This window comes from Epinephelus fuscoguttatus, linkage group LG12 (assembly GCF_011397635.1).
Source record: "Epinephelus fuscoguttatus linkage group LG12, E.fuscoguttatus.final_Chr_v1".
Lineage (NCBI taxonomy): Eukaryota > Metazoa > Chordata > Actinopteri > Perciformes > Serranidae > Epinephelus > Epinephelus fuscoguttatus.
This window is the reverse complement of record NC_064763.1, coordinates 36,269,834-36,297,581: the sequence shown is the minus strand read 5'-3', so window position 1 is coordinate 36,297,581 and position 27,748 is coordinate 36,269,834.

Below are 27,748 nucleotides of genomic sequence, written 5' to 3'. Positions count from 1 at the left end.
TCCCCTAAGAAATGGGACAGCACTCGATTACCACTACATCATCAAACGTTGTCGCTAGCTGGCTGCTACGTCAGCAGAGGCGACAAGTGTTTATCACAAACATTCAAAATGCCGTCTGCAAATGTTGTAATGTCCATTGCTTGGGTTTTAGTGTTATTTCTGCGGCTGTCCACAAGTCACAGAAATCAAAGGAGGAGAAGATATCTTCGACGCATACAAGTGCTGATGGACCAGTTTTTGGTATGTATGGATTGGCTGTAAATAGACATTTTGTTGTATTTAACGTTAACCGAGCTAATCAACGCTAACGTTAGCTAACGAGCTTACCTAAACGTGTAAACATTCGTGTATACATTTATAGCTTGCTTTGGCTGCTCGTTGCGCCATTTTGCCAGTGTTCGCACTTAATTGTGGGAAAATTCCATGTACCCCTTCGTTGCTAGTGTGGTCCGGGAAAATCTTGGCACTCGCTCTCGATCAACAGGAGAATTGGGATATCCCTTCCCCTCACGTGAACGCACAAAACTAAGTGGTAGGGCTAAGGGGGAGGGCTGGCTAAGGGGTGGAATTGGGATTGAGCCATAGACTTCTCTAGTCGCACAGAATCTCAGTATTTCTTGCTCAGCATTCCCTTTACAGTGACCATACAGATATCTACACCCCCTCACTCACACACAGACACACACAAACACACCCTCCTGTCTGTGCTTACTCAGATACTGGCCACTCAGTGATGTATGGGAGGTCAGTGGACTAAACATTTTCTCTCTTTGGGCTGCGGGCTGCAGGGGTCTGCTTGGTCAGCACACAACTGCTCACCCTTATCAACAGATAGAAAATACCTGCAGCGCTGCCTCAGTTAGGAAGTCATGATGAGTGTGTGTATATAGTTAAGCGTGCGTTTGTGTGTGCCTGCGCCTCCAGGACAAACTCAGAGAGAAAGCTACTGAAGTGTGTGTGTGGGCTGGTGTGTATCAAAGGATTATACGGAAAGAATTTCTCCAGCAGCAGCTTGTTTTGTTACATGGCGAAGAAACACCCCATAAAAGCAAATCGTTTTGACTATCAGCAGGAATTGACAAGGGATTAGGGTTAATTTTAACTTTTTTTTTTCGTTACACTGTCAAAAAGCATAGCATGTAACAAATCTCAGCCTCAGTGGTATACCGTTATTGTAGCATCCATATCAGATACCATCTGTATCAACACTAAACTCCTGTGAAAGCTTTGATAAGACAGAAACACGTCCTATTTACAGTTAGCTTTAATCATAGTGAAGGATATAGACAAGCTGTTTTTTTCATTCACATGTCATATATTTAGGTTTGACTTCACTTGACATATGACTAGAATCTTCAAAGAACTGTATAATGACATATGAGCAATTAAAACTCCACTTAATTTGCTGGAAACTGCCATTAACTCTGCTATGGCTGTGCTCAGCCCAAAGGCCATTATTTCCTACTCAAGATGTAAATCCTAAAACACAGCTCATAAATACTTAATGTCAGTTTTACAAAAGGCTAAATAAATCCCCACCAAAACTGGCCACTGCAGTTTTTAGGAAACATTTCTTAAACCAGAGTAAATAATGCATTTGTTTGGGGACTATTGTCAGTGGTGGCTAAATACATATTTGGTGCTCCTGTGAATGCTGACAGCAGCAGGATAGTGTATAGGAATAACTCAAAATATTCCACTGTCACTCAGTGCAACAATGTAGCTCAGTGAAGTTTTTAAAATATATAATTTTTTGTGAAACAATGGAGATCGAGAAGCAGTTTCTCATCAGTACAATGCGGAAATGTGTTGTAGTAATACTGAAAATCCACACGCACATTTTCCATGTGACAACTACTATATGCACACCAGGTCCAGTGAGGATTATCCATGTTGCCATGTTCCATTTTCAGGAAAGAAAAAAAGAGAGTTTTCCCCTAAATAGTGCCCATGTGGATATCACAAAACAAAAACCTATCCAGACAGAGAATGTTGTCCTGAATACAAACGCCCATTGCTCCAAAAATCTGAACAAAAAGTGCACTCTCCCTGCAGTTTCATGGCCTGCAACTACACAATTCAGCTGCTCCACACATCAGACCTGCGATGTGACAATCAGCTGTCTATTAACCCTTTCAAACCTGCATCGACATCACTTTTCTTCGACTGCTTTCAAATGTCCTTCAAAAGTAACTAAACCTTTGAACCCTGAGCAAATCTACTTGATTTTCTTCAAAAACATGAAGAAAAAAAGGCAATAAGCAACTTTGCAAGAAATATACAAATTGCAAGAAAACAGAAGATTTAGAACACAGAATATTGATAATAACAATAATTAGAATTAAGCTAGGAAAAATTGACATTTTTTTTGCAAATTTTTAGTTTACATTTTTGTACAGTACTTTTACTAATTTTTTTTGCCAAGTTTCAGGGGTTTTTTGGACTTTTTAATTTTTTGCTGATTTTCAGGTACATTTCTTGTGCTTTTTTTTTTGCTAATTTTCTGGTAATTTTCTTGTACCTTTTTACTTTTTTGCCAGGTTTCAGGGTTTTTGGATTTTTTTTTTTTTTTTTTTTGCCAATTTTCAGTTATTTTTAAAGTATTAAGTAATAAAAACATAGTTACAATACAGGTAAATTATGAAGGAAAAAATAAAAAGAAAATTAGAGGCACAAGTTGTGGCCTGACATGGTCAAGAGCCGGTATAACAGTCCAAGACATTCTGAGAAGGGAGGCTGCAGCCCCAGAAGGTTGGGACAGGACCCACAATACACAGAAACCATCAGAATATTGGTTGAGTCCCATGAGCCCTTGCCCAGGAGTCAACAAGAGTCCTAATCACACAGATCAATGCAGTGACAGATATTCCGGTCCAAAAAATAAATAAATAAATGAATTAATAATTAAAAAAAAAAAAAACAAATTGCAAATTATTCGAAAGAAAAAGTAAATAAATAATAAAAATAAAGATAAAAAGGGGGGGGGGGGGGCAGAAAGAGGAGAGGGAAGAGAGGAAAAATCGGAGAAAAAGACAGAAAAAGAGAGAGGGGGGACAGCCTTCAACTCAGCTCAGATCATTACTCATCCCAATTTGACACTTGTAGTCTATCATAATAAACCAAGAAGGGGGACCATTTTTTGTGAAACCTTTTCAAAGAGCCTCTCAGAGTGAATTTTATGGGGGGTTTTTTTGCTATTTTTTTAGGTAATTTTCTTGTTCTTTTTAATAATGTCTTCTCATGTTGCTCATTTTCTTCTTCCCATGTTTTTGACGGAATTCAAGACAATTTTCTCAGGTTTCAAAGGGTTAAGTAACTTAAGTACTTTATTCTTCTTTGGAAATTAATGCCAACCAGGGAAGAACAACTGTTTGATTAAAATCTGCGAGACGAGCACCCAATGGCGTGATAACTTTATTTTGCATAATATGCAGCGGTGCACTTCTGTTTGTTTGAGACTGTGACAATATCATAACTTTCAGTGATCAACATATGACGTTTGCAAACGTGCATATCAGTTGCATCTTCATCATATCCCAGCTAAAGCAGAAACCAAACTGATAAGACATTCCCTACTTTGGCAGCAAGCTAGCTATGACCTGGAGATATGACTTGACATGGAACAAAGGATTTCATTGGTCAAACATATTTTCATAGGTGGAAATCAACAGAAATGAGGGCTGTCCGAATACTTTCTCCCCGCAGGAATTTTACGCAGGAGTGTGCAGTTTTTATACATTTCCGTATGAATTTTTCTGACCAAAATAGATGCAAAATGGCTTTAAAGCACAGAGGAATAAGATAAATCAGGCTTTAGATACACAGGCAACACTTGTTAGTGGGATCAATTCATCATTTGTTTCAGTCTCTTAATGGGAATTTGTTGACAGGAAGTTAAATATAGAATATCACCAGCTTTAAAAAGAGCAGGTAAATTAACTGTGATGATGTGCCATATAGAGCTGTGGAGGAGTGGAGCTACAAGATGGATCACTTCACTGTCAGTCATGTCCCCGCAGAGAAAGGCTTGTCATATTGACTTTGCAACAGTGAAGGTAAATAAATATGCAAAGGTCCATATGGCTGTCATTGTCAAAGGCCAACAAAAAAGTGATATCAAGATTTGTATCACACATGGCTTGAAAATAATACTGTTTGCACAGGGACATGTGGGCGATGTACTCCATATCTTTGCTCTGCCTATTAACTGTGCCCTTTTGTGTGCTTGTTTCCTACACCACAGAACACTTCTCTGTCCTCCCACTGAAGCTGCTATTTACTGGCTGAAGATTTAATTTACATGAATATATATAATGATTTTATCCCTTTGTGGTACACCTCCGTTAACTTTATGGCTGTGTGAGCGATTACTTCCATGTGGTTTCACTGTGATTAGATAGCCTGGTCTGTCTCATAATATTTTGTGAAACGATGAGAATGGGCTTAAAATGTAAATATTATGCATAAACTGTGGGATAAAAATCCTTCCCCAGCACAAAAACGAATGTTTAATCTAAAAAAAGGTTGGAGTTTGATAAAGTTTCAAATACTGCAGCGGAAAGTACAGATGTAGAGGATGGGATGGCAGATTAAAGTATTTGCATCCAAGTCCAACAACAAATTACGGGCTCTGTACCTATAGACTGTTGCTCACCAAAACAAACTGGGTGTATCCTTGAGGTCTAACAGATGTGTTGTATGCATTTCCTTCCTCATTAAACATTTGCAAAGCAGATTTTTAAAAAGTATTCTAAATGCAGTATTGTTTACAGCCATGTTTACTTGCTGGCTGTCTTCCTTGTTCCCATCTTTGCTGTCATATTGCAGCATATCTATGTTGATCAGTGGGATAGTGTGAACCCATTGGCAGGAACGTGCATTGTGTCACACTGGTGTGTGCCTGCTTGAGCATCCTTGTGTGTAGGTCTGTAGTCTCCTGGTCGACTAGTCGATTATTGGTCGATATGCACTCGTCCAACCAAATTCTCATTAGTCGAATAATCACCATGTTACTTTCATAAAGAGAAAAGTGTTACATCAACAGGATTAATCCAGTATTTCCTGCGGCGGGGGGACAGGCTAAGTTACCTGTGAAAATGCGTCAGTGGCGGTGACACAGACCTCCTGTCTGTTTCTGTATAGTACTGACACCATTTCCCACAGTGGAAACGTAGCTTGTATTTACTTGTATTTCACAGATAAGAAACAATAAATTGTGAAGACAGTAAAGCCTCCACTAAATTACTATTTTAAGTTTTGTGTGCAGAGGAAATCTCCGCTCGTCGCTAGACTAATGTATACCATGTAAAATGCCACATGGCGCTAATAACGTTAGCATGTTGTATTTGCTTGGAAAACGTATTTGGTATAAGACAGTTGTTTTGTCGGTGAATGTCGTCAGTTGTAATGGAGCCACATTGAGTGCCATTACCTTTGTTAAATGTTGCTGTTGTCCCTGGCTTTATATGAGAAGAGGAAAAGATCGCTAGACGCTAGGCTAGTTTATACAATGTAAAATGCCATAGACTTGTGCTAATAACGTTAGCATGTGTATTGGTGGGGGAAATGTGTCCAGATAAAGACAAGTGTTTGTCTGTGAATGCTGCGAGTTACAGTGAAGCCAATTCGCGTACTTGTGTTTGAAATTGTCTCTATTAAGCCATGTTTAATGTGAGTTTAGAATCAACTATATAAATAAAGTTTGACTTGAACTAAACCTTACAGCACTTAACACAGCCCTCCACCGCTGACTAGTGTTATGGAGGTGTAACTGCAGAGTGACACAGCCACACCACCGCAGAGGTAAAAATAACGTGCAGATTTTTTTTTTTCCCCACGACTACTCGATTAGTTGAAGATTATGTGCGACTTTAGTCGACCAAGATTTTCTTGACTACAGCCCTACTTGTGTGCATGCCCACGATCAAGAAAACAGGGACCCAGTTATAGACAAGGCAGCTCGATAGCACTACGAGAGGTCAAAACCTCCAGAGGAAAACTTTTAAGTCTTGGCAAAGCAAAACTAAATATGCGTACTAAGTTTGTCACACCACAGAAAAATGTGTTCTAAACCATCCAGCCACACTGGTGGTGGTGGAGGTGGAGATGGTGAAGATGAGACGAGAGGAAGATGGAGAAGTGCTGATGATCTGGATGAGCAGAGGAATGAGTCTTTGAGAGCTTGTCCTGGACTCTGGATACGATGGCTGGAGGTGACCGAGGTGGAGAAGGGTGCAAAGATTCTGCCTAAAATGACAACTGACAGCAGGGGCGTCGTTTCAGCAAAAGCTAAGGTATGGCAATATGACATGACGTCACAGAGCTACTGATGATGGAGTTTCAAAAATATGAGCTCATATAAAACTTCACTTTGGTCTTTGACCTGTCAGAAGTACATACTATGCTATTGAAAACTGTTTCTAATGAAATGAAGCTGTTTCTCACATTCATAATACCTCATGTCTGCATGTCATGCACGACTTGGTGAGAGCAGTGAAAACATTGGACCTATTTCAGCACATATTTCAGTACCATGGACAGCGAGCGGACGTTTAATTATCATTAGTCAAGTGTTTAACTTCACAGAAAATAAAGAAAATAAATTAATTACAAGCTCATTTCTAGAAGATAACCAAGGGGTCCGGTGTATGAAACACAGTAAAACAAAGGCCAATTTGGTACAATACTATATAGGCGAATTTATTGGAGTGTCTCCAGAGACCGAAAATACAAGCTTAACATGCCGACATGAAGAAAAAACCCCACATACAATCAGACAGGCTTCAAGACATCATTTAGACAGGCTGTCTATAGCAGCAGAGCAAAAATGCTTTAACAACACACAGATAACTCACGTAACTCATACCTCGCGGAGGAGCGAAGTGGCGAACAATTTGATTCAATAAGTCGTATTCATTAACACTCATATTCACTGATGAGCATATTATTGACCTATTTAAGTGCAATACAATGAAAACAACCAGCCAGTGCGTCTCGAGTAAGATGACTACAGAACCTCTCTCTTTTTTTTTCTCCTGATTCCAAGGTATGGCAGCTGCCATATGGCTGACAGCAGCAGAAGAGAGAGCAGATTTAAAATTCTGCAGTGGCATCCTGATTGGCTGAGAGATCTTGGCAAAGTGTGATTGGATAACTAGAGGAGTGGACACCCATAGTCAGCTGATTAGAGGGAGTAGTGGAGAGTGGGATGGAGAAAAATGTGAAAGGGTGAGCACAAGAAAGGTCTTCCTGATTGAACTTACGCTGAGCTTCATTACAAGGATTTTCTAAATCAGCTGAGCCAGTCTCTGTATGTTTCCTTATAATCTGTCTTCCTGTAACCTTGCTATTTGTCTATAGAGCCTATTTATTTATTTGATGCTGCCTCCATGTTGTAGGGGTTGGTGAGGGTTTGGGATGGATACAATTGCTACAATAATAATTTTATTTTTGTATTGTTACCTACTCATTTTGTCATGTGCAAACTGTTTTGTTCTGTCTTGTATATGAAAAATGTAATAAACATATTCTTTCTAAAAAAGTGGGGTGATAGTCATTACAAGTATGGAATGACTACCCCACAGAGAATATTAAAGTCTACAGCTCTACCAAACTTTTCAGCCCAGTGTAGCCAGTTGTTTTGGTTTTAGGTCGCATTAAGCACTGTAATTTCTACAGCGTATGCACCACTCTCATCGAGCAGATAAATCCACCGATTGCCTTAAGACTACTATCTGCAGTTGTGCTCATTCTCACTTTCCTATGTGAATATACTGTATATGTGAATTCCACTGAGGCCAATTAGCACATATACATCTTCTCTCAATGTGAGAACTTCAACAAGCTGATGAAATGTTTTTTAAAAAGGTCATCACATTTCACACTAAATTATTTGAAAAATGTGTATATTCATGTACAGTTTCAAATTTCTTGTTAATACTTGTTCCCAGTTTAGTATAGCTCTCATAGGCAGCCACCCGTATCATGTGGACAAAAGACACAGACATCATTAATTTAACTGTTCACACCATCACCAAATTTAGGAAAAAAGGGGTAGGGGGCCATGAGATGACAGAAGGTATGCTTAAAGGTGAAAATCAAATTGTGTGATGTGGAGCAAGGATGGCAGGTAGGGGCAAGCTGTACTCATTATCGAGTCGCACCTCTTCTGGCTGTATCTGTACTTGTTGACAGCGGTACAGAGGGAGAGGCTGAGAGGAGCGAATAACAGGAAAATGGTAAAATGGCAAGGTGGGAGACACAGTAAGATCATAAATAAGAAGCAGCATGGAGACAAAAGAGGAGATACAATTCAATTCCAAGTTTACTTTATGACAGCTGGTTACAAATGCCTTATTTTCTGCTACACATATAAGGAGACATGCCACCCAAAGGCAAAGTTCCACTTACAAGTCGGTATTGTTTTGGTATTGAATCTTGTAACGTTAAAGTCATGATCTTCCAGATTTTTTGCTGGTTGATTTGGTGGCAATCATGACTGCTGGTGGTCTGCGCTAACCTCTGTGACAGATACATTGCATTTTCTGGGACTGAAAATAAAAACCACCCCATGTTCCACCAGCTGAATGCTTCTGACATGAAGCAGCAGAAAATGTTGGATATGAGCAACAACCTGCCACAGCTCGGATATAAAGAGAGTAAACATAAACCGTGATAATAATATCAATAAGATAAAATCACAAACTATAAAGCTGGACTACATGCAAGCATCTTTTTCTGTAGCTATGTTTCCATCCAAAAGTGATTCGAATCATTGGGAAATGCGCGTTAAAAGAAATACGAATCCTGTGTGTTTCCATTCAATGTACAGACTTTGGTGAAAACTATGAACCGGAAACAAAACAAGTCTTGCATTCTTCTTCTTCTACGTTTTCTGGCGGTTGGCAACCAGCTTGTAAATGCATTACCGTCTTCCCGACCCGGAGTGTGGATATCACCATGGAGAGAGGTGCGCTACGTCAGACTTAATTCGAACATAACTGTTTCCATCCCCTGTTTTGCGAATCAACATTTTTTCGAATCAACCAAAACCCGGCTAAAGCGAGCATATTTCAGTTTGTGCGAATCAGTGGATTTTAATTTGAATCTTGGCGTTTCCATCATAATTTTCTGATGCGATATTCTAGATGCGCATCTAAACAGGCTCACGGAAACATGGCTTGTGAGTCCTTTGTGAGTGTAAAGATAATCTGACTCAACCATTAACAATGAAAGCAAATATATAGAGAGGTAATGTTTGAATAAAAATACAATGAATTGTTATGCAAACCATGAACAGCATCAAAAACCAGGTTTCATTTCATAAATATCTTACAGATTAGAACTCTAACATCTATGTATATATGAGTGTTGGGATGGTGTAAACATTTTCAAAGCAGTTTGATATTAAGCCAAACACCAGACTGGACCAGTATTTCACCATGAGGTGTTGCATTTGACTCCGCAGCTGCTCCTGAGTAAAACATAATGAGAGCCCATCAATGAGACTCAATGACTTTTTTCCTGCAGTGTTCACACGTTGCATCATCTATGTTTTTGTTTCATTTGCTTCATATCCAAGATGTTGCCACATTGGTGCTGTTTTAGTATTTGTGAGACTACCTCTGTTATGCCTCATCTCATCACCCAAACCCAATGTTCATACTCAAACAGAGCAGAGATTTCTCCAGATTCTCTGAACCTTTTCATGATATTATGGACTGTAGATGGTGAAATACAGAAACTCTTTGCAACTGTGCTTTACGAAATGTTCTCAAACTGTTAGACCATTTGCCCACACAGTTTTTCACAAAGCCCCTTTCATAGTCAATACTGATACTTTAATCTGTTACCAATTATCCTGTTAACCTGTGGAATGTTTCAAACAGGTGTTTTACTAGCAATCAACTTTCCCAGTTTTTCACTGCCCTCATCACAACTGTTTTGGAATGTGCTGGGGGTATCAAGTTCAGAATAGGTGGATATTTTACAAAAAAACAAAAAATGAAAAATGATCAGTTTGAAAATTAAATATCTTGTCTTTGTACTGTATTCAATTGAATATACACTGCTCCAAAAAATTAAGGGAGCACATCAGATCTTGATGAACAAATTATTCCAGTTGAGAATCTTTACTGATGTACATTGTGTAATTTGTTGAGAACAAAATGACTTTACATCAGTCAATGAAAACCAATTTCATCAACCCACTGAGGGCTGGATTCAAAATGACATTGAAAATGTAAGTGAAATCACAGGCTTATCCAACTTGCGTGAATTTTTTCATGGCAACTCATAATGTGACTCAGTAGTGTGCACGGCCCCCACTTGCTTGTATGCACTCCTGACAATGTCTGAGCATGCTCCTGATTAGTCGATGGTTGTGTCCTGGGGGATCTCCTCCCAGACCTGGATCGGGCAATCACTTAACTCCTGGACAGTCTGTAGCATTTCTTGGTAGTGTCAGATGAACCGATACATAACATCCCATAGGTGCTCAATTGGATTTAGTTCAGGGGAACGCGCAGGCCAGTCAATGGCATTGCTGTCTTTGTCATCCAGGAACTGCCTACACACTCTGGCCACATGAGTGCGGTCCTGTACCAGGAGGAACCCAGGGCCCACTGCACCAGCATGAGGTCTGACAATTGCTCTCAAGATTTCATCCTGGTGCCTAACAGCAGTCAGGGTACTGTTGGCTATGAGGTGGAGGTCTGTGCAACTCTCCAAGGATATGCCTCCCTAGACCATCACTGACCCACATGCTGGATGATGATCCAGTCAGCATAATGTATAGCCATTTCCATACACTCTGACATTCTCTGCCTGGACATTTATTGAAATGCATTACAGAAAGTCAGTTTTGTTAGGTTTTATGAGCTTTTTCGGAGATTTGGAGTTTAAAAATGGTCAAACGGTGTGCAACCACATCTTAACCAAGAAAAGTGTCTCCTTTGGATAAAGTTGTGTGGTAACGTTAGACCACAACATCAACTCAATGTGAATAAGATTAACAATGATGTCTACATCTGTTCTAAGGTAAGTCAACATCGTGTTTGAGGCAACATATTGTCACTTTGCTGGAAAGAAATATAAAGTTATCTTTAACATCTCTAGTTCATCATGTCACCTTGTTTGCTGGGGGTTCATTAGCCTATTTTGTTCTAGTTTTGTACTTTGGTGATCGTACATCATTGTTAGCTGTTGTCCAAAGGGCTCTAGTTAAGCTAACGTTAACTTCTGGAGCTTAGCTTCATTAACTTATCTGTAATGGCAGAGATAACAAAGGTTGGCAAACGTTATGCTGAATGATTCAGTGTAAATACTGTAGCACCAAACTAACGGAGAGACACTCTTGGTAAAGATGGTAAAAAGGCCGTTATCCTTTTCTCATATTCTGAGCCAAAAACCTTAACTTCAGTGGCACTTTAACTTGTTGTCTTTGATGGCAACGGCAACGAGATGCGGTTCACAAGCGTACACTGTGAGCTGTAAATGTTGGCTTGTAATTTAAGCTTTTCATCAACCTTCTCAACAATAAAATGATGAATATATCCCTCCAATGCGTAGTTTAGGCCCTTTTGCTACTTCTCAATGACATCTGATCGTTATGTCCCCAAAAATCATCAATTGCCTCCTGCGAAATGCCGTGTACTGTGACACCTGCCACAGCACCGGCCACTGAATGTTGATAGTTTGTCCGAGTGAGTGGAGGGGGCGTGGCTTAGCCATAGGGCAATTGAGCTGCATGGTGCTAAGCTGTGAGCACAAGTTCCAGTAGAGAACGTCAGGCCATTGTGCCACCCTCACGGAGTCTGTTTCTGACAGTTTGGTCAGAAACATGCACACCAGTAGCCTGCTGGAGGTCATATTGTAGGGCTCTGGCAGTGCTTCTTCATGCCCTTTTACAGCCCTGTCCAGCTCTTCTCATGTAATGGCCAGTCTCCTGGTATGTCCTCCATGCTCATGAGACACAGCAAACATTCCCCTGCTGAAAAAACCAGCTGGTCTAAGCTGTGACCGCACGTATGAATGTGCCCCTTAATTTTTTGGGGGGCAGGGTAGGTCAAAAAGGATTTGCAAATCATTGCATTCTGTTTTTAATTTATTTTTATGCAGCAACCCAACCTTTTTGAAATTTGGGTTGTATATCAGATAGTTATATGGATCATATGCATTTCTATATATCATATTTACATTTTTATTATGTTACCTTCTTCTTCTTGCATTGTGGCAACTTAGAAGACTGGAAGCACCCAAACTGCAGTGTGTGCCAGAAATCTAAATCAATTGTTTTCAGTGCAGAATGAAATTGTTTTATAGCACAAAACAAGAATAAATTGTCTTTTTTGAAAGTAATGCATAACTTCAATTTAGTCCCACTATTCATACTACAGAGGCTGAATGTCACCTTGGTTTTACTCAGCAAAATTCAGATTCACCCATTATCAAGGGCTATTATCATTGCTTATCTTTGTCCTCACTGTTCAGAACAAAATTCAAATGAAGTAATACCAGGACGGAGGGGAGGATGGACAAGCAGCAGCATCTCTCTTGCAGCAAAAGGAAAAACAGGATGGCAGTGGGAGTACTTTTGAAAGCAATAGGGGAGAGATGAAGAGAGAATGAAAGAGTAGAGAGGCGAGAAGAAAATTTAGAGATATGGAGACACAAGAGGAGAGGTGATGGAGAAAAGGATGCAATAGAAGAAGAGTCCAAGGCTTTTTTTCCCATCCAGTGCACATGAAAGAGGAGTTTCATTATCCTCCATCAGAACACATTATACAAGCCCTATTTGAGTTGGACCCTGTGCTGCTCTCCTTCCAACAAAAAATCTTAAGATGAATACCTTAACAGGAAACACATCACTGTTATACATAGACTTTAAATTAATGTAATTGTTTTATTATATTTCTAAGCAGTATTTAGCATACTGATTTAAAGATATAATGACAAATAAGAAGAAAACTGGGTACTGAAAGAAACCTAGAAGGTGGAAATGAAGCACTTTATTTGGGCCAGAGGATTTCTTTACTTGAGAAAAAAACAAAACAAAAAAAGTTTGCTATTTAGAACAGCAAATGTGAAAACCTTTGAAAAGCTGGCTGTAAGTTCAGTCATCACTGTGTTTTATCAATAGATGACAGAGGGGAACAAAACAGGAATTAATTTATGTGAAAATGTCACATATTACTTTTACAGGCTTGGTTGCTCAAACCTCAAAACAATGCAGCTCTCAAGGTGTGTGTGTATGTGTGTGTGTGTATGTGTGTGTGTGTGTGTGTGTGTGTGTGTGTGTGTGTGTGTGTGTGGGTGTGCCATCAAGTGACACAGATTGTAGCACAAACCCAATTATACGCTGACATCAACAAAACACAGCTTCTGCAGCGCTATGAAATCAGCCCCCAGTCCCCAGAGAAACAGCGCAGAGTCTGTATAGAGCTGTAGTCAAAATCAGTTTGGTCAAGATCACATCAAGTCCACGATTGGAGCTGAGAGTCTGGCAGGGTTTCAAGGCAGTTGAAAGCAAGTCAAGACCAAGACCAGTACCTTTCCAAGACCAGAAGTGCACCAGAATTTAAACAGTGCTCAATTTCTAAATCATTTTTTACTTAATTGTTTACAAGACAGTTAAAAATGCCTTGAAGACAATCATCTGATTTAAAGTGGAAATAGACAATTTTAGTCTTGACTCCAGGGACACAAAGCAGACCTGTCCAAGAGGACCTGAGAGGTCTGAATGGTTCATAGCGTAGTGGAAGATCAGAAAAGTATATTTCAGCCCTAAACCATTCAATTCAGCTTATATCCAGCTTTATAAACCAGCAGTACTACTTTGAAATCAATTCTCTGAGAGACAGAAGGCCAGTGTCCTAAGAACTGGAGTGATGTGATCCACTTTCTAGGTCTTCATGAGTACTCGAGCAAGCAGCAGCAGCAGCATTCTGAATCGGCTGCAGCTGTCTGATCAATTTTTTAGGGAGACTGGAATAGACACCATTACACTAGTCAAGTCTACTGAAAACAAATGCATGAACATGTTTCCCCAAATCCTGCTGAGATATAAGTTCTCATGGTGATAGTAGGCTGACTTTGTCTTAATGTGGCTATAGAAATGTAGGTTTGAGTCCATGACTACACCAAGATTTTGGCTACGTCTGTGGTTTTTAACATTACCAATTAAAGCTGAGCCCTGATCCTTAGTTGTTCCACCTTGGCTCCAAAAAACAATTACCTCATTTTCATCTTTGTTTAATCGAAGAAAACTGTGACACATCCATTTGTTGATTTGTTTGATGCACTCAGATGTTTAACATCTATTAGAGACAGATGGACTGGAACTGGATGTTAAACAGAAGCGGTCCCAGAAAGGAGCCTTGGGGAACTCCATGTCATTGTTGTATGCTCAGATACGTAATGACCTGTAGACACAAAATAGTCCCTACCCTTAAGTAGGAATTGAACTAATGTAATACTGTGCCAGAAAGTCCCACCCATGGTGTGCCCTTTAACTCACCCAGTAGACTGTGTGAGCCCCATACAGGCTGAGTCCTTTGCAGTGGCTGGGGTTCGATTCCAACCCATGGCCCCTTGCTGCGTGTCATCCACCCATTCTTTCACCTTCCCTGTACATTTCAGCTGTATTTTGAATAAGGGCAAAACCACTCCAAAAAAGAAAAAAAGTCCCACCCAATTTTCTAGTCTGTCTAGTAATATGTTGTGTTAAACTGTTTTAAATGAATGCAGCACTCAGATCCAGTAATACTAAGACTGAAACTCTGCCACTGTCTGCGTTTAAGTGCATGTCACTGAAGACCTTAACAAGGACTGTCTCAGTACAGTGGTGTAGTCAAAAATCAAACTAGAGGGCACCAAAACAGTTATTGAGTGCCAATAAGTTCTTCAGCCTAAAGAAACAGGAGGGTTGATATGGGCCTGTAATTGTTCAATAGTGACGGGTCTAGGTTGTTCTCTTTTAACAGTGGTTTGATTACTGCGGTTTTTAGGGCCTTTGGGAGGACACCTGAGAGAAGGGTTGTATTTGCAATTTGTAGACGTTCTGAGGTTGTGTAATTTAAAACATTTTTGAAAAAGCCCTTTGGCAGAATAACACAGCAGCAGGAGGAGGGTTTCAGATGTTGTATAATGTCCTCTATGTTTTTATGGTTTATCAGATTAAACTGTGTTATGGTATTTGAAATGATTTTAGGTGGATACAGAGACAATACATATCCTGTATCTGATATGGAGGCACTGACTGCTTGCCTAAATTTCTGGCTTTTGTAAGTGAAGAAGGAGGCAAAGCCCTGGTGGACAGAAGCTCAGAGACTACTGATGCGAGAGGGTGTGTTAGCTGATCAACAGTAGCAAACAAGGCACATGCATAATTATTGTTTTTGGACAAACAAGGCACGTGTATTGTTACTGGTTTTTTTTTCCCCCTTAGAATCAGCACTACATACAATCAACCCACATTTGACTGAAAACAGATACCAGTGGTGATTGTCAGGCCACCAGGGTCAGCTTGAGCTATTATCCTAGGAGAACACCGGCAGCAGGAAGCAGGGGAAGAAAGTGGGGCTAAAAGCTAAGCTAAAGGCTACCTGCACAGACAAGCACTCCTGTCCACCCTCACTAACATACAGTCCCTTTCCAAGACAGACAAGGTAAGATTGAGGGTAACATCACAGTGAGGTGCAAAGAACTGTTGCATCCTGAGTTTGACAGAGACATAGCTAACTACTCACTACACTGTGCACAGGATTTGCCAGCCGCCAAGACAACAGGAGACGTACAGTGTTTGTATAGAAGCAATGCTTGGTGAATGGACACAACTGTCACGAACATCATAATTTCATTATCGTGTTGTCAGTAGATCAAGCCTTCTTTTCTCTGGGAGATCGTAGCCAGTGGTAGACAGAGATGCATAATGAAAGTGAGGCTTGTAGAGAACCAATCTAAACTCTGATGGTGTCATCAGTCTATAACAATTACATTGTGCAATCAATGTTTACTTCATAATGATAGACCAAAAAACTTGTCTGTTTCCACTTTAATGTGTAATAGGAGCAGAAAGTCAAATCACCTGTGGTTTAATCTGCAGCAGTCAATACTGCTTTAGATGGTTCTTGCTAAAGCATGGGAAATCACAGCAAATCATTCATACAAATAGTGCATTTCAAAACGAAGCACCTAACTGGGTGACATAACCTTTCACAGCAGGGGCATGAGAGAACAAATGTTGAAAGTGCTCATGCCACTCTTTTATTTATCCATCAAAATGAGAATACAGCGGAACAACACAAGTATTAAGAACTCAAGTGCTCTCAACACTGTCTGAAGAACATATAGCAATAATGTGTTGAGTACAAAATAGCATGCATCTAACGATTCCAACAGCCTCTACTCTCAAGTGCCACATCCCTGCTGCATATCAAACAGAAAGCAGACTCGAAAACCTCAAATTTTAAAAACATCAGGCCCAACATCAGACCCAATACGCTATTCAGTTCACAACTTAAAATAAAGAGTATTAAGGAAGCGTTGTGAAAAGTAACCAACAGTACAGAAACGCAGGTGAGGGGGTCATAAGCTATTGTAAACAAAATGTCATTGGTAACATTATGCAATTAGAGGATTCCAATAGATTATAGCTGCAATAATGGTTATCTATTTCTAAGTGATTGAATCTATGGATTATTTCTGCAGAAGAATCAGTTGTTTAACCTATAAACAAAAGCAACTGCTAATTGCAAGATCCCAAAGATTGAAGTGTCATATTGCAATTAATTATTTTTCCTGAGCAACAGCTACAACGCCCAAAGGAATTCAGTCTATAATGATATGAGAGCTTCAAATCCTCACACATCATTCAAATAATTTCATTTCATGATTTAAAGGTCATGATCACTCACTAAAAAAAAAAAAACAATATTTAGAAGTTTAACAAACCTGACTGTGGAAGCTGCAGCAGGTTTTTCCTTTCCTCTCTGCAGCTGAAAAAGCACTTGCCTGTATCATTATCTGCCATCTCCAATAGCAGCTGGCATATCTGGAAGCTGGAAACTACTCAAGCTAACCATAAGGTGTTTACATTTTAGGCATTTAGCTGTCACTCTTATCCAGGGCAACTTGCAATGACTGCAGCGGCAGAATAAATTATCTAGGATCAACAACACAGCAAACAACCAATACTGGGTTCATTTTTTGTAAAAGCAGGAAAAAAAACTCTCAAGTTGAATGTTAGAATAAGTTGAGGAGGTATATATATAGGAGAGGGACTATGACTCAGACAATGACAAGGTATTTCTTGACAATATGAGATTCTGTTTCCACCTGTGGCAGTTCCAACATTTCTAAATGGAGCAGTTACCACAGTTAAAACTGTATTGCAGTATTCAAATAACAAAGAAACCATGGTCTTATAAGCCAATAGTGTCACCTGTCACATGACTAATATTGTGACACATGTTGTTGCGTGTGCTCATTTGGCTACAGAAGATTACAAGACACAAGCTATGTTTCCATCCAAAAGTGATTTAAATCATTGGGAAATGCGCATTAAAAGAAATACGAATCCTGTGTGTTTCCATTAAATGTACGGACTTTGGTGAAAACTACAAACTCGTGCGAGTTTTCCGCAGAACCGGAAACAAAACAAGTCTTGCATTCTTCTTCTTCTACGTTTTCTGGCGGTTGGCAACCAGCTTGTAAATGCATTACCGCCTTCCCGACCCGGAGTGTGGATATCACCATGGAGAGAGGTGCGCTACGTCAGACTTAATTCGAACGTAACTGTTTCCATCCCCCGTTTTGCGAATCAACATTTTTTCAAATCAACCAAAACCCGGCTAAAGCGAGCATATTTTAATTTGTGCGAATCAGGGGATTTTAATTAGAATTTTGGCGTTTCCATCATAATTTTCCGATGCGATACTTCTAGATGCACATCTAAACAGGCTGATGGAAACATGGCTACAGACTAGTTGCTAGTTTGTGTATTTTTAAAGCCTCACCCGCGATTCAAATGTTCTCTGGTGCGTTTCCTTTTTACTTTGGTTTGTTTAGGCTGGCATGAAAGCTGTCACTCAAACTCACGACCAAGACCACATGACAAGGACATGACCACATGGACTCTAGTGAAGTTTGTTGTAGTGTTACAGAAAAGCAAACCAACCACAGGATGTGATTTCAGCATGATTTGAAAAGCAAAACCCCCATTACATGCATCAACATGCATTAGAGGCAATCTGCATGTATATATGTTTATGCATTTGGTATCTATGGTAACATATATGAGTCTGAGCGTGTGAGTGTAGAGATATTCCTGCATCAATCAGAAAATGAAACCAGCGGCGTGTTATGTTTGTGTCCTCCTCAGTTCCTCATTAAAAAGTGAGTGAAACACAGCAACATATGAAGTGAGTGTTGGTCTCGACTAATCATTCTCTGATCATCCCCCCCCCCCCCAAAAAAAAAGCAGGTTTTTCAAATGAGGCCTGTGTTTGTCCTTGTTTGAAAAACTTCTGAAACCTGAAACAGCATCCAGGTCATGCCAGAAATGTTTTCCATCACTAAAAAATCACACAGAATAAAGACATCTTAAAAATTCAGCATTCGGTTCATGGTTAGTTGTCACAGTAAAACGTCTTGATAATGTTTTGGTGGTTTTAAACCAAATCTTTCTGAGGCATGCGTCAGTCATCTCTGGCTCACGTGTGTTGTGGGGCACAGCTGCAGAGGAAGTTATTCTTAATTAATGCTCAGCCATCGCCATCATCATCATTAAGAGCGAGGGGAGTTAATTGGCAAAATCTGTCTCTGTTTTCTGGCTAAGACTGCAGCAGCAGCATTGTGAGACCAAGAAATCTGGTAAACTAGGGAAACATTTGGAGCGAGGTAGGTGTGTGCATGCTGTTTGTGTACGGAAACAGATAATGGTATGTCTAATCCGCCTCAGCTCACACGCTGTGTATGTTTTTATGTGTGTGTGTGTTTGTATAAATGCATCTTTCTTGTAGATCTACAAGAGAGGTGCATTTATACAAACACACCTTTCTTGTAGATATACATTTGCTGATAGATCATGAGGGAGCTGCGGCACACATCGACAAAGGACAAAGCAGAGTGGGGCAGCAGACTTAGAGGACACGAACTCTTGAACTTTGGGTCCAGAAACATCTCTGCCACTGGGAGGAAGACCAAGAGGAGGAGCGTGTCCTTGGAATGGCTTTGGTACGCTGGCTGCACGGTATGACATCCACACACTCAGTGTCTCCCTCTCTCTCCATGTGTGTCATCTTGCTCTCTCTGTTACTTTATATTTATCCGTCTCTGCTCTTTTATCTGTCTCTAATAGCCCATCTGTCTCCTTCTGTCCTTCCCTCTATTCATCTTCCTCCTGCACTCGCTGTCTATTAGTAACCATCCATCAAGTAACTCCACTAACTGACCTCTACACACCACTCACTAACTTGTGTGCCTCCCGTTTGCTCTGGGAGTTGTGCTTTTCTGGATGTGTGTGCGTGTGTGTGTGTGTGCAAAAAAGACACTTTGTGCAATTGCATCAACTCACATATGCAAACTATCACTTATACTGAGGGCTAAAACACTAAAACATGCAATCATGCCCTCATTGAGACAATAACATGCATTAAACACATTCAGGATGAAATTATGCACAGACACTGGCACAAACACACACAAATGCATAATCTTAACACACTGGCACACATTAATTGACTCAGACACAGACGCTACTACGGCAGAGGAACTCAGTCCTCTCTCAGCAGTCTATCATTTCATTGATCTGAGGAAGTGGAGCAGAAAGGAACTGAGCGTAAAATGCTGAGGTGAGGCTGTTCTCTGCTCAAAATACTAAGCATGCTTCACAAAGAACTGTGTGTACCAGTAAGCCACATTTTATACAGAAACGTGCTGGTGTAGCACACACACACACACACACACACACACACACAGAATCATTCATGCATACAGCCGTCATACACTTTGTTTCGTATCTGCTATCAACATGGAAAGTACTCCTTTATAAACAAAACTGATGTGATGATATCATCTACTGAAACACTGTGGCTCATATTTGTAGGGGCGAACTTTAAAATGTTGTCTTTATTTTGATGTCACCGTCCGTGACATTTTTAAAAATAATGCATTTATTTTTCTGGCTTTAGTTTGTTTCCAATTAAAATAATGAAGATCTTTCATGTTTCCAAAAAATCAAGATCAAGCTAATGAGAACTATCCTGTAATTTGTAGGAATTTAACTGAACATAACCCATGTGGTCTAATTATACATAATGCTGCAGAACTGACCTTGTTCCATTTATTTGCTTTGCCCTCACTGTCTCACTTATGTGACAAGCTGACAACAAATATCCCCGCTTTTTCCATCTACATATTTTGAACACAACATTATTAGTTTTCTTCATTTTGCATTAAAAAGCACCATAGTCTAGTATTAACTGAGGGCAGCTGGGCATGCACGCAATGAGTCAGAAAAACATTTTAGTTGCACCCTTTGCTGGAGTTCAAGGCACAACTTGATGGGCTTATATAAAGTATATTTTGAATTAGAATGGATGTTTAAAAATTGCATGCTTATGTTTTCCCCACTTTCACATAATAGCCTGAAATCCTAATGAAAATTGACAGCCCGATAACACCACTGATAACCACAATGCCCAAACAAAGAGCGCCTCCTACAAAAACTCTAAGTTCATCAATATCCAAGAAAGATGATATCACACCAGCCTGGGACAAAAAAATCCAGTGTCTGGACTTCTTTTGGATTTTTTTAACATAGAAGGTAAGGGGGGCTTGGATTTGCAAGCAACAAACATGAGTGCTCATCTCACACTCCACTGTCCAGAGATAGCAATACTTCCTAAAGGCCAAGCTAATGGTGAACCTGCTCCGGCAAAAACTCAACCAACACTGGAAACACTTGGCTCAACAAAACTACCATCCAACCAACTCTGAGAGAGCTAAGGAATTAACAGTCCATCCTACGTCATGTGCAGAAATCTGTGTTCATACAGCTTTGTTGAAAACAAAGGCTTCTGTTACATGCTTAAAACACTGGAACCCAGGTATGTGACTCCAACTGACATTTTTGACCAATAAACAGACACCTAAGTGTGACGCCTTCTATATGCCAATATTTAGTAATAAGTACAGCACCACCTACTGGCAACAGGAAATGTCATGTTAAGATATAGGCTACAATATGAGACATACGCCATGTCATCCTCCATTCCTTGTCCTACTATCACAAAAATGAACTGTCACGACAACCCAGCATCCTGCCAGCTCCCCTGAGTTGTGCAGAGGTGCGAGGGCCCGTTCATCGCTGCTTGCAGCTTTAAAGCTATGGTCTACGTTTAGAAAGATTGATCATTATTATTAACATCATTTAGATGGTGGTTATGGTCCAATAGTGCTAGCTACACAATGTGAAGAGCAAAAGGAACCAAAAAAATCCATTCTCTCTGGTGGCTGCAGGCCTGGAAAGAAATTGACCAATCACGGCCATCTGGTCTGCATACTCCTTACTCAAATTTGCACGCTCTCTCTCTTACCCTCCGTCCAATCCCCTCACTCCATTTTGACACTCCTCTGCTCCTCGTCCCGCCTCGTCCTAGTCTCGCTCACCAGACCTTTCTCAAGAAAAGAAAGGTCTGGCTGGGCCGACTCTCACTTTAAGATTGGAGAAAGAAACGCCCCGGCTGCTTGTATTTCTTTCAACCAATCACAATCGTTCTGGGCGGTGCCACAGCAACGGTGCGCTTGCAAAAATATTGCCGGGGGAAACAGGTTTTAGTGTAACACGCCCACAAAAATATCGGCTACAGGACGCAGAAAAATGGCTACATCCCCACAAGATCAAACACCGCAAAAGTTAGTAAAGGACATGTTGAAAACTGCAACCAGAGGTGGTAGGGCGGGACTTCAGCGGGTCACTCGTTCCGCCCAATGAGAGGCTGATCTATGCAGCGAACTTCCGCCCACTCAGACTAGCCTCGTCCCAACCCCCCTCCACATTTGAAAGTACGAGCGGTTTGTAAGGCCCTGACCTTTTTGTTTGTTTGTTTGTTTGTTTTTCCTGTTAGAATGTAACCTGAAGTACATACCCTGAGACTACACACTCCGGTACAGTAGGTGGCGGTATGCACCTTAAAACATTGGTTGTAGTCCGCCATTATATAAAAAGAGAAGAAGAAGAAGGCCCTGAGTGATTCAGCTACACGAGTTTCGATATGGAAAATAAAGAGAGCGACAGCAGCAAGCGGCCTCTGCTTGCCCCACCGGCAAAGGCCGAAAGGAAGCATAAGTCTGCCTCTGAAAAGGCAGAAACGAAGAGGAAATGCGACAAATTGGGGGACTCTTTTCAAATCTTTCTCATTGTCTTTCTAAACGTAGACCATAGCTTTAAGTATACAGGTATAAAGTTGAGGAATCTTTGAGTACAGCAGGAAGGGTGGCATTAACTTGTGACGCAAGGTCAGTGGTGACTTTAATGGCACATTATCTCACAGAGGACTGGAGACTGATGTCTTGTGTTCTCCAAACTAGAGCAGTACACAAAAGTCACACAGGAGCAAACACTGCAGACCAAAATGCGGAATAAGAATAGGGGATTTTCAAAAGACCTTTGTCCTTGTAACAGATGATGCTTCTAACCTGCCAACAGTTTAGTTTGTCAGGTGTATGCAGCATTTCTGACAGGTTTTATGACAATGTTGGTCAATCTTTCTGCTTTGCATCACATCATGCTGTGATAAAAACTTTCTCTTATGAGGTAAAACTGATGTTAACAAAGTTTTCCTTTGGGTAAATAATTTGCTGTTGGAAAAACAGATAATAAATCGCAATATATCGCAATACATTGTATTGCAATACTCGTATCATGACCTAGGTATCTTGATAATATTGTATCTTGAGTCCTCTGGTGATTCCCACCCTTACTAATATGTAGGCCTACCACTGTGTCCTAACAGCAACCAAACAAGCATCCCTCGGTCTCCAGTGAGTCCTTTAAATATACACCTCTGTTCCATAACATAAACAAACTACTGTACCTATGTGCCAAGATCATACTTAAGAATAAGCCACCTAACAGATGGGTGAGAACTTGCTGTCTTCCTATGTTTGTACTTTTAAAACAGAAAAAAAAACATTTTAAATTGTGACATTTATTGGAAATGACACACTATAAAGCCAACAGCAACTACGTTATTATCAGCGAAAGTCATTACCAGAAACTTTCAGCTCCATTTTGTGGATTTGTGGGTTTTGGCTCTGGTCATTGGTTAACACATATGTTTGGTGGTCTGGTGGCACAGATTGGCTCTCACAATGGGCCAGGTTGGTGTGGGTTTTAAAAAACCCTGACCCACCCATCACAACCAGATAGAGTCTGTCTGATACCTGAGTGAACCCAAGCTTCACTGGTGCAGTTTCATGCTGCTGAGAGTGTTGGTGTTCTTGCTCCATTGTGTCTGTTTGTTCTTGGCTCCCTTTCAAATCAGGTCTCCTTTATTGAAAATTCATGTACTGTACAGTAGGGTTTGGGCAGATTTTCCACCAGGCAGGTCCGAAATTCTGTACCTGTGAATACTTCTGCAACTAGGGCAGCACTGAGAAGTGTTGCGGAAAATCAGTTGCAAATAAATAAAGAAATAAACAAGGACTTTGGAAAGTATCAACTATCACTACAACATATCTAGAGAGGAAAAACAGATCTCGCATGCTCCTACTTTCAAAAACTTTTAGGATTTATCAGCCACGATATATTTCCACACAATATGCTCCCATCATCTCCGCCAAGCGTTATCTCAGCCTTAATAGTGCACACTTTCTGCTCCATAGATCTGCATTCCTTTGACCTCAAAGGCATTAGTCTCCATCTCCTCCCCTTTATAACATCTGAAAGCTCTGCTGCACCCGTGGGAGCCAGCTTCGCAATCCTATGGGAGCGCTTCGCTCTCCGTCTTGGCAAGAGGACATATTTTTTTCTACACATGACAAGGCCATGAAATATGACATTGACACACAGAAGCTGGTGCTTGTACAGATAGGCAGAATACAGAACAAGGTTTTACAAGCAAAGCCATTCTGACGGGAAGGAACTGCCGGCCGTCACAGCTGCTGGTGAGATGTGAGGTAAGGGTGCCATTTCTGTCACGCCACACTATATGTAAATGACAGCCCATGTCAGTCAAGTACGGAGAGTTAAAGAGATAGAAAGCGAAGAGACGAGTGGGGGTATAGAGAGAGGAAAGAGGGGGAGCACTGCCACACTGGTCAGTGCATTTTAATGTCAATTAAAAAGCAGCACCATGACAGGAAACTCTCCATAAAGCCAGGGAGCTGTGACGGAGTGACTAATAACAAGGACAGAGCAACACCTCCCCTCCTTTCCTCTTTGCTCCATCTTGTGTTTATGCCCTTCTTTCTCTCATTTTCCTCCCAACTCTCTTTCATTCTTCCTCTCATTTTCCTTGCATGTTGATACTCTCAATTCCTTTCTCTCAGCCGACTCCTTGACCCCTTTGTGCTCTCTAATTTCTCTGCCTACCCTCAAGGCCAAAGATGTGAAGAACATGGATATGGATGTGGCCTTCACATGAGTCATGATAATGGCTGTACCTCCTCTTGACCCCCTCACCTCACCTTTCAGGTCCACCGAAAAGAACCAAATGCCAAATCTAATTTGCATGGAGCCCATTAGCTTTCCTCCAGTAACTCCAAAAAATGGGAGAGAGGCTCAGAATTACTACACGCACACAAGAACTGAGAATTTGAGCTGCTTGTTAAATGCATACAGTCTCTTTTGGGGCTCTTGGGCTCAAATGACTGCATTTGCAAACACTGTTTACGCTGTTTTAATAATACGGCACACATGTAACATGGACTGAAACAGTACCAAATACCAAATTAATCAACACGTCATAGCATTCAGCATATTTTCTATTAACAGTCCAGGGTACTGTCATTTCACCATACATATCTGTTCAGGGCAGAATGACAGAGTGTTTCTCTAAAGTCAAGGTGCAACAATAACTTATACAGCACAACACAGTCCCTGATCCTGCATACTTAAGAATGATGAAGTGCAAGTTAAATTAGTAAAAATTATATAAAATAGTAAAGACCAAGGTGGTGAAGTTGCTCCATATCACAGCAGAACTCATCAGTTTTTCTGGTATAGTTTGTCCTGATGTTACATAACATACTCTAATTGACCTATGGCTAAGTCCCGCCCTCAAATGCGATGAGCCAGTCTCAGTGTGTATAGCCATTCCCATACACTCTGACTTTCTGTAATGCATTTCAGTGGACGTCCAGGCAGAGAATGTCAGTTTTGTTCGGTTTTATGAGCTTTTTCTGAGATTTGAAGTTTAAAAATGGTCAAACGGTGTGCATGGGCTACATGCAACTCCAACACAAGGTATCCTGAGAGGCTGGGCGACGAGGTGTATTTTTTACACTTTAAACCACATCTCAACCGAGAAAAGTGTCTCCTTTGGATAAAGTTGTGTGGTAACGTTAGACCACAACATCAACTCAACGTGAATAAGATTAACAATGATGTCTACATCTGTTCTAAGGTAAGTCAACATTGTGTTTGAGGCAACATATTGTCACTTTGCTGGAAAGAAATATAAAGTTATCTTTAACATCTCTAGCTAATGTTAGCTAAAGTTAGCCTAACATTAGCTCCTAGCTGCGTTGTTCATCATGTCACCTTGTTTGCTGGGAGTTCATTAGCCTATTTTGTTCTAGTTTTGTACTTTGGTGATGGTACATCATTGTTAGCTGTTGTCCAAAGGGCTCTAGTTAAGCTAACGTTAACTTCTGGAGCTTAGCTTCATTAACTTATCTGTAATGGCAGAGATAACAAAGGTTGGCAAACGTTATGCTGAATGATTCAGTGTAAATACTGTAGCACCAAACTAACGGAGAGACACTCTTGGTAAAGATGGTAAAAAGGCCGTTATCCTTTTCTCATATTCTGAGCCAAAAACCTTAACTTCAGTGGCACTTTAACTTGTTGTCTTTGATGGTGACGGCAACCAGATGCGGTTCACAAGCGTACACTGTGAGCTGTAAATTTTGGCTTGTAATTTAAGCTTTTCATCGACCTTCTCAACAATAAAATGATGAAAATATCCCTCCAATGCGTAGTTTAGGCCCTTTTGGTTACTTCTCAATGACATCTGATTGTTATGTCTCCAAAAATTATTAATTGCCTCCTGCAAAATGTCGTGTACTGTGACACCTGCCATAGCGCCGGTCACTGAATGTTGATAGTTTGTCCGAGTGAGTGGAGGGGGCGTGGCTTAGCCATAGGTCAATTGTAGGTTATGCGTTGAGGACATCTGCGACAAACAATAGAACAGAAAATTGCCCCCGATGTTCCCAGACAGGCTGCTGAACCTGTGTGTGCCGCCATGTTGTCCTCAAAGGAAAATGAGCATCTCCAATTGCTATTGTTATGATATCAGTTTATTAGTTTTCTCAACAGGATGAATGAGTTCTCACACATTTCCATGTGAACTAACTCCACCCACATTTGAAGATATATGATGCAAATGCAAGTTATTGAAGTGCATTAAGTCTAATGCTTTTTGTTCAAGGATATGTCAACAGGAGTGGACATATGATAACAAACAGGACAGTCACTCTCCATTGTCACCAGGTAATGGGTAGTTGTTGATTGAAGCTTTAATGGTGCTTTCAATGATACTTTATGAGACCTGAAACATAAATGTACTCCCTTGTCCTCGTGTCCCACGTTGCAGTTTGAATCTTAACTACATGTAGTCCATTTGCTACATTCAGCATGGCAAATCAATCTAGCTTTATGTTGAAAGCGTCGTCTTTGCAACGATAAAAACTAGTGATTTACTCCACAGCTGGTTAGCGTTGATTCATCCATTGCCTTGAATGTTTCATGGATGTATGAAGACTTTCAATGCAGTGCAGTGCATTTGATCATGCAGTATTTATTAACAATATCACAAGCTCTGTGATTTATTTTAGTTTTTAAAGTGTGAGAGTTATTGTCTGTTTTATATTCATATATGGCAGCTACATGTATTCCAACTTCAATCCTGCTGGGTAAGAGTTCAATTTTATGTTGCTGGCCACACAGCAGCTCCAGTGGGATAGCAGGCGGCTAAATACCTTACCCATTGGTGTTTTCACAATGACTGCTCAGCTCTTTCATCCTCTCTACCTGCAGTGAGGACTTTTTACCACTTCACTAATATCACATCAGTAATGCAATATGTTGAGGTTTATTTAGATGTATAACTTAACAACAAAGACATCCTGTGTAGTAGTATTCAGGCACACATTGGATATGAACAAGCATTTTATTCAGTATGAAGATAAATTATTAGGTACGAAATGTAACCAATGTCACCATGCAACAAAGAACAACACACACTATTTACATTTCAGACACAATATAAACATTTGCAAATGACATGTGTGAAACAAGTCACATGAGCATTGTGGAGCAGAGACAGAACTCTCCGAGTGTGATATAGATCAAATGTTGGGCTTCCAGTGGACACCACAGAAGTAGATGATTGGGAGACAGAGATTGTGTGGGCAAGCTCTGGTTGATTCTTAGGAGGGATTATTGAGTGAGGTTGACAGCTCTTGGGAAGAAGCAGTTATGTGATGGTAAAGTGATGTCACACAGAAAAGATTTTGGAAA